We start from the raw sequence: 7,338 nt of genomic DNA, 5'->3' as shown, positions 1-7,338 counted from the left end.
GCATTCCATCTCAGACCTCAGAACCATGGTCCTTGAACAAAAGAAATACAAAGATAGGAAAGAGAGATAGCAGAATTTTAATGTATCCACAGACTACAGTTCATCAACAATGTTTGAACAGAGATAATGGTTTCTTGTCACACTAGACACATTTCATCACTGTCTCATCCCCATCCCCTTGACCCCTCTGTTTCCCATGCTACATTCCAATACTCACTCATATGGTTATCCACTCTCCTTGGCTTTATGCAACTCCTGCCTTTGTTTCCCAACAACCATAGTTAAAAATGAATTTGTCACCTCATCTTCATACCTACAAGGTTTTGAATTTGAATTGACATTCTCACACACAACTGACTTATATAAATTTGTCTCTGGACTCTCCGCTCCAAACATGCATCTGAAGAGGTCTAGTCAATGATTTCTCATGCTACCAGCTTCTTTCTTTCAGTTAGTCTCAAAGATGCTACAAGATCCCTTTGCGCACTGAACTTCCAGACTAACAAGGCTTTGAATTCTAGAGAGAACATATTACTGAAATTCATGAATAATGAAATCCACAAAAGTCAAAGCTGCAGATGTGGAGGGCTGACTGAGTGTGCGCACACACGCGCACACACAGTAAGTAACCATAACAAAGACTTTCCCTACCTTTTTTGGTTTACTTGTAGCAGATCATGAGAAAGCCCTCTGTGGTTCTAGTTGTCCAATGACAAGGCTGACTTTAACAACGATGTCTTTAAGTTAGGTGATGAGTAAGTATAACGAATCATTCATTGTTACCACAAAATATTTTTCTATAAATTGAACATATTCACTGAGCAGCAATTTTATGCAAACATGGAGTCTTAGATGCAAGTACTCAGTGAAGCTAACTGCAGAATTTAGAAGTTAATGTTAAGAAAAATTAATATAATGATATGCTGACTGGAGCCATCAATTACTGAATAGTAGTAGGATGAGATTTGAAACCCAGTACATTATCTACTTACTGCTCATTTTTGGATGACTCCGGAATTCCATTATATTCATAAGTCTTAATTTTCCAAGTTCTGCCTCAATAGACAGGAAAAGGACTGAACTGTTAAATGAGTAGTCCTACATCATTGTCTGATGTAAAACTGAAACCATTGTTGCACATGAAATTTTACATTAAACATTCTATTCAACATTTTTTCCATTCATGTAGTCTACAACGGGATACATTCCTCTAGGAGTTGAAACAGACTGCAGAATTCAGACAAAGGGCCTTTCACTCTACACAATTACAGTACTATGATTCCATTGTAAACACCATGGTTCCATCCTATGGACTCCTGGGATTTGCAGTTCAGGGAGGACTATTTACACTTCTCAACAGAAAGCTCTACGGTCTCCCCAAACTATAAATTCAGGATTCCACAGATACAGCCATGGCAGTTAAAATGGAATCATAGTGCAGTGCTATAAGTGTGTCACATGAAATGATGCAAAGAAATTGCTAGCTTTACTGATATGTGCTTTGTTTCATTTTGTTTTGCTTTACAGCATTGTGAATCCCATGCAGTCCTGTGTGGTGTACATTGGAATATGACTCTGGAGATCAGGGTTCAAACCCCCAACCTACTGGGTGACTTTGGATGGGTCACATTCTCTCAGCCTCAGAGAAAGGCAAATGCAAACCTCCTGTGAATAAATTGTGCCAAGAAAGCCCATACATTCACCTTAGGGTTGACATGTCAGAAATGACTTGAAGGCACATAACAACAACCTGGAAACCCACTGGGTGACCTTGGGCAAGTCACACTCTCTTGGTCCTAGAAGAAGGCAATGGGAAAACGTCTTTGAATATTCTTGCCATTAAAACACTGTACATCAGAGCTAACTTGAAGGCACATAGAAAAAAAATCATTATTTCTTAATGACCAAAATACAATGGCCTTATAAAAATCATTATGCCTAAACTAGGTGTTTATAGGACCTGGTAGCCTCCCAATGTGTTGGACTATAAACCTCATTATCCCCCCCACCGCCCCGGAATGGTTAGTCCTGTTTGGAGAGTTTGGTAGGAACTTTAATCTAATACTACCAGAGAATCCCAGGCTGGTGAATGCTACCATATGCTGTTGTCTCTAACTACAGAGATACTGCTTATTACCTCAATTAATTTACTCTGGATTAGTCACACAGCGCATATTTGAAATTGTGGAAGCCTTTCATTTAAAGCTGTTCGAGAAAGAGAAGTAGATGACTTCACACACTGGAACCTATTTCAGCACCAACAATATTTTGGGTAAACAAGATGCGGTGTGGCTGCAGAAGACACAAAAAGACACTCTATGACAAGCTTAAAATAAAAAAGAAAATGGAATGTGATTGTGAGGAGATGCTAACAGCAGTTGTGGCATCACAGACTGCAAGAGAATGTTGAAGTGTGCTATCTTTGTAAATTTCAATTGAAATTCTGCATTCTGCTACAAATTCAAGTTCCATTAAAAGATATGGTACTTAAAAATATCTAACAGGGCACAGGAATGAAGCCTCAGTGAAGATCATTATTTTTTTTCTATAGCTAATAAGAAATATATTAAATCAGTCAAACAAATGCAGGTGTGTGTTATTTATAACAACACAAATGATACTGCTGAAAAGATTTTCTCTTTAGGTAGCATTTTCTTTAAGGACTGAATGAAATACCTGCTTTCCATGCATCATGTTTTGCCAGTACTGTACTGTGCATGCTTAGTTGGAGTGGAATTGTAAGCAATTAACTGGAATGGAGCAAGTGGCAGTTAAGAAGAATGGCAGAAATGGCAAATAGCATTTTTTTATTAGACCTAATAAGTGCGCTTGCTAATGCTTTTGTGTCAGCTCATTGAGAATTAGACTCCCCCCACCCCTTTTCACTGTTCAATTTAGTTTTGAAACCATTAGTTTTTTCATGGATGAGCAATCTGGGTCCATGCCAATCATTTCGCAGTAATTTTTGTCTACAGAAGCTTAAATGACTTGACTCATCCACACATAACTTCTTATGTATTGTACAAAGTCACTCTGTTGTGTTCTCAGTTTGAAATGATTTCATAGCCCTCCTCAGTGTTCAGATTTGATTTTGATAATGTATTTGCTATATGTGGGAACAACAGAGCAGATCCTATGATTAAGCAGAGTGAGGCAGCCACTTCACACAGCAGATGCTGAGGACACAAAAATGAGAGCAAGATGGTGAACAAATCTGTGTGTACCGTCCTGCCTATCCTGTGCTCCCAAGCCGGTTTCAGGTGTAGTGTAAGGGTTTGTCTACACAAAGAAAAAACCACAATGCACAGCATTTCCCCCAAATTGGCATGCCCAGGACATACAATGCATGGGTCTGTCGGCAGCAAACTCAGAATATAATGTCTTAAACTGAATTTTAAAAACTCACAATTTGGTCTGGAATTTTCTGGAAACGTCTGTGTTTTCTGTAGTCTGAACAATGGATTCATACCAGATTCAAGTGGGAAGGTCAAGTACAACAGATCACCATTTTATTCCATCAGCTCCTGCTGCTGCTACCTTTTCTCTGTCAGTTCCCAGTGCCAGGGCACATTGATGAATTTCATGCTGGAAAAAGCTTTATAACCATCATTCTGGGCAAGGAACTGGCCCAAACATTAGTAGATGCAGCGTCTGCCAGGCAGTGATCTGCCTTGACTTCTGACTCAGGAGCTGATGGAGGAAAGGGAACAGTAATGGGAGCAGATGGTGCCAGCAGACTACCCCAACATCCACAGTGTAAACAAACTGCAGTGGAGAAAACCAGATGCAGGGTGGCGCTGGGACGGGTGCCAGGCAGAACAGATGGGGAGTCCATTTGGACTTTCCCCCAAATACAGACAAATCCCTATCCTTTCTCATCACCACTGTTGCAGGACACTTTTGTACACAGGATGGGAGGAAGGGACACAATCCTGTGCTTCACCTCAGACAGCAAAATGCCTTGGGTCAGCCCTGTGGAGCAGGTGGCCTTACAGTGAAACATTTCCTTCTGCAAAGAAATAAATGAGTACTTACATGCTATAGCAGATGGTAAACACTCACTCTTGTTGAGATTCCGCACTACTAAATGTGTCCCTAGAAATACATCAAGAAAGATTTTTAAAATTTCATGCTTTCATATTACACTTCACAGCTACTAACATTTAACAATAATCAATTTTATGTTGACACTTATTAAGGTAAATGTCCCTAAGAGTTCTGGTCGCAGCAGGCATTTCAATGTTTTGAAATTACTTCTTAAACACCACAGTACATCAAAGAAGGAGTCCCACATGAATGCAATAATAGGATTTCAAGTGTGATTTTGCAAAAAATTACAGAAGTGAGTGCAGAGAGTAAAATTGTTCCATTTTAAATTGTGCATATCTCTGCCAGCATCAAATTACTCTGGTAACACTCGTCACCATCATAGAAGAGACAAGAGGCATGAATCTAGTATCCTTGTCCATATTGACAGCCAAGTTTACTATAAATATTGTACAAGTATAAATGAATACAAGTGGGTAGTTAGAAATGTAAAGCTTGAAAAGTTCTTTTAACCAGTTACAATTATAGTTCCAAGGCCTCCCAAATAAGTTAGTTACTGTTACAATTTTTGAAAGTAACAAGCACCGGCCAGCACTGGAACCACATGGTATTCCGCCTCTATCTTTTAATGAGGCCACAACTTCATAATTATAAAAGTAACTAAAAGTTACAGGTGTGTCAAAGGCATAAAGTTTTCCCTTCTAAAATTCCCATCACATTGTAATATCATTACACTTACTCATTGGATTAAGACATTAATTACTTGTAACAAGTACTTTAATAAGACGTTAATTGCTTTTAATTTCTCTCTCTCTAAGAGAGACACACACATACTTGGGATACAGCAAGCCTGCACTATTTTTATGTGCAGTTGCTTATCTAACAGGAGATTGCATGTTATTACGTATTCAGTGAAACTGCAGATGACTCTTCTGGCATTTCCTCTCACTGTTCCAGCATTGGTTCCATTGCAACAGCCTTACATACAAATGTTACCTGTCTTAAATAATGTATTTAATCCATCCAGAACATCCCAGTCTTATTGTGTATGTTTAAAGTGATTAATTCAGAATACTGTTTCAGATAGTCTCTGTACATTCATATCCGTAACTAAGGTCCAAAACACACCACAGAAATAATCCAGTTTGAGATCGTTTTTAACTGCCCTGGTTCAATGCTAGGGAATGCTGGGAATTGTAGTTTATTGTGGCACCAGAGCTCTCTGACAGAGAAGGCTAAATGTCTCACAACACTACAGTTCCCAGAATTCCCTATTGAGCCAGGGCAGTCTCAAACTGGATTATGTCTGCAGTGTGTTTTGGAGCTCTGTGAGTTTTGGGGTCACTTTTGACATGTGTCACCAGACATATAATTTAACGTATCCTCCAAATGTCCCAAACTGTTAAGAACACTCCTATTTAAATATCTGTCATCCCACTTTTTTCATATACTTTAAAAATATCCCATGTTCTCCATCCTCATCTCCTTTGTCTTCAGTTTACTTCAATTGCTCCAAAGGGATTTTACTCAGCAGGGAAAGGAGAAGAGAGATCAGAATCATGGCCTTCACAATAGTCTCAGGCAAAACCAACCTTTGCTCCTAGCCAGTGCATCCTTCCTCATTTATAACTTTTGCCATCTTGACCACACTGATATTGTCTGTGGGATCTCTCTCCAGTGACAGCCAAAAGTCTATGTAGCCATGTGCTGTAAATAAACAACTAAATAAACAAGTGGGAAGAAAGATTAATGTTTATCTGTTCCATTCATAAGGTATGTGTGATGAGTGACTGCTGTGCAAATTGTGATCACTAAGATTTGGAAAGTAGACAGAAATTCATTAAAATGTAAATCAGAGTTAGGGCACCATCCAGTTACTACTAAATACTGTGAGATGTTTTCCCCCTCTGATTTCTAATAGGAACAGGATGGAAACAAGTAATAAACTTGGTGATAAATGCAAGTTGACACCCCTGGATTACCATATTAAAGATGCAGTTAAATGCCTTGAAATACAGACTTTGATGGGTTTAGTGTGGCTTTTCAGAATATGTAAACAGATTTGTCTAATGTAGACCTGGCAGCTGTTGAATGACACTGACTTTCCTGAGGCTTCCCTGGTAGTGTTTATTTAGGACACTTTTTGCCCCACCTTTTAGTTTTATAAAACATTTACAACTTAACTTCCAGCATTACAATAATACTGTACAATTAAGATGATAAAACCTACAAACATCAATATAAGAGAAATGGAAAACATAAAATTAGAAAAGATACAATACAGTAGCAATAACAAAATCAACATTCCTGTTAATTATGCAAACGCAATAATATAATTTTAGTTTAGTTCAAACCCCAGCTCAGCCATGGAAACCCACTAGGTAACCTTGGGCAAGTCATATCCTCTCATATTCCCAGAGCAAGGGAATGACTAACCCCCTCTGAAGACACTTGCCTAGAAAAAACCATCATAAGGTCAGCTTTGGGTTGCCATAAGTCAGAAATGACACGAAGGCACACAATAACAACATCAACAAATCTTAAATGTAATAAGATTGGCATCCGCACAAACAACAGAGGATGAAATGTGAAGGCAAAGTATCACTACAGAAAAAGTGCTCTCTTGTTCACCGATATACAGCCGTGTTAGTCTGTAGGATCAGTATGTAGAGAGATCTTGTAGCACCCTTCAGACTAACTAAAGGAAAGAAGTTGGCAGCATAAGCTTTCGTACGCTTCGTAGACTTCAGTCTATTTCCTTTTCCCCATTCATCAAATCCCTAGTAAACTTAAGGAAGAACTTCTGAAGAATAGGATTGTTTTGGAGATGGCAACTCTCTAGCATCTAACCAGTGGACAACCTTATATGATATGATCTCAGTAATCGAAACTTGGCTCCTCTGTTGGGCTACTACTGATGGAGTCTATGAAGAGGCTGATCTGTTCTTCCTTAGTATATCATATCTTTGGACCAGTGGTCCTCAACCTTCCTAATGCTGCGGTCCTTTGAGTATTTTAAATGATGGTTTTATTGTTCTTGTAACTTCCGAGTGATGGATGTTATTGCTTCACTGTATATAATGTATATGCTGTTGTTGTGCTGTTGTTGTTTTTATGGTTGTAATCCCACCTCGATCTGTTGGGAGAGGCGGGAAATATAAATAAAATGTATTATTATTATTATTATTATTATTATTAATACAGTTCCTCATGTTGTGGTGACCCCCAGCCATAAAATCGGTTCCTAAGACCATTGGAAATATGAGCCATCCAAAACACACTGCAGGAATA

The sequence above is a fragment of the Sceloporus occidentalis genome, unplaced genomic scaffold (genome assembly GCF_023333645.1).
Source record: "Sceloporus occidentalis isolate IW3139 unplaced genomic scaffold, rSceOcc1.0.p SCAF_5, whole genome shotgun sequence".
In the NCBI taxonomy this organism is placed as follows: Eukaryota; Metazoa; Chordata; class Lepidosauria; order Squamata; family Phrynosomatidae; genus Sceloporus; species Sceloporus occidentalis.
This window is presented reverse-complemented; position numbering follows the sequence as displayed.